At 39.7% G+C, this 1,697-nt stretch overlaps 1 non-coding gene across 1 annotated transcript; it reads right to left on the bottom strand.

Moving 5' to 3' along the window:
* Window positions 1-330: 330 nt before the first annotated feature.
* Window positions 331-438, bottom strand: LOC143670079 (U6 spliceosomal RNA). Its single transcript, XR_013169260.1, has one exon. It is a non-coding gene; the product is annotated as a U6 spliceosomal RNA (small nuclear RNA).
* Between the last annotated feature and the right edge of the window lie 1,259 nt (window positions 439-1,697).

Raw genomic sequence — 1,697 nt, 5'->3', positions numbered from 1 at the left:
TGAGCAACAGCAGAGGTCCTCCAGAAGTAACTCTTAGGCATGCCTATAGACAGTTTAAGCTTCTCCACTGCCTATGTAAGCTTCACAAGAATAAGCCTCAGGACTGAGGGCATGGCCTATTGATTTGGGTGTCCTTAAAGTTGGATACAGTATCAGGGGATTCATTGATGGTAAGGTTTTTTTTTTTTTTTTTTTTTCTGATAGCCAACGACTGCCTTCAGAACCCAGCAGGGAGAAGGAAAGTGCGGGATGAGTACCAGGGATTGGGGCCGAAGCTGTGGGGTCCTCAGTGGGCAGGTCACCCACCCTAGAATTTTAAGAAACAAGAACCAAAATATGGAACGCTTCACGAATTTGCATGTCATCCTTGCGCAGGGGCCATGCTAATCTTCTCCGTATCGTTCCAATTTTTACTGTATGTGTTGCCGAAGCGAGCACGATGGTAAGGTTTAATAGTTCCATATTCTTTCTCCCATCCCTCAAGGGACTTTGCCAATACTTTTTGAATATCTGCTTAATGTGCTCTAGGATGTGCCCATGCATTACAATAATCAATAAAGGACCTCAGGACTCCCCGCGTTTCAGTTGTTCAAATGAGCTGTACAGATAGGCTGCGTCAGATTATGCACTACAGAAAATTTCAGTTCCAGACCAAATAAACCTTTCTTCCTTTAGTCCTAAAGAGTATGTGTGGTTCTAAAATATAGACCCTGTCTTCCTTACCCCTGTGTTCTGAATTACTTTAACCCCAACCTAATAGACTTCATTCTTATTTCTAAATATCAGGTGATATATATATATATATATATATACACAAAGCAGGTGACTTATAAATATATATATATAAAACAGCTTCTCAAAATCCAGAAATAATAATCACCACTCCAGTCTGAATGTGTCTGCTCTAAAGCTTATAATCTAGGCCCCTGTTTTCTTATAAGCATTTTCTAAAGGTGACCGTACTATTGTTCTTTTGTTTTCTGGCTTATTTTTGCCTTGCCAAGTGTCCCACGTGTTCATTCACATTGTTGCATGCTCACAATTTTGTTCCTTTTTGTAGCAGCACAACCTTCATTCATAAGTATAGACCAGCACTTGCTAACCTACTTCTCAGTGCATCCTTCAGCCACCTGCATTCATTGGGCATCATGTAGAGGATCCAAAGTCCACAGTCCATCAACACTCTCAATTTTAGATAATTTTTTTGTTCCCAAGGGAAAGAAAACCAATAAACACACCCTCACCAAATAGAAATTCTAAACTTCCTCTTAATTCTTGTCCTTCCCCCCTTATTTACCTCTGCTGTTGCTGTGGCAGTGCTGATGGTTTCCTTTTGAACATAGTTCATAGCCTGCAATAGCAGTTTTCCCCCAGTACCCTGGACATAAATACTCTTTATACACGGATCATATCTTTGAAGTAATTCTTGCAAGAACCAATTCATATTTCTACTATGAATCAGTGGGACACATAGGTCTATACAACCCCTTTCAATCTTGTTCATCTTCAATATACTAATATTACTTATAGACCCACTAGAGAATCACCTTCACTCTTATCTATTCCCTTACTTTGGAGTTCAAACTCATTAGCTAATGGTTCACCCATCTCTAGCTTCTGTGTGTCTCTAAGTTCCCTATCTTCTGTATTATAAGCCTCTGATTATACCTTTACACTGGTCATAAAAGTGGAATCAT

Source organism: Tamandua tetradactyla, chromosome 26 (genome assembly GCF_023851605.1).
Source record: "Tamandua tetradactyla isolate mTamTet1 chromosome 26, mTamTet1.pri, whole genome shotgun sequence".
Lineage (NCBI taxonomy): Eukaryota > Metazoa > Chordata > Mammalia > Pilosa > Myrmecophagidae > Tamandua > Tamandua tetradactyla.
Note: the sequence above shows the minus strand (reverse complement) of the source record. Positions and strands in the feature narration are given on the sequence as shown.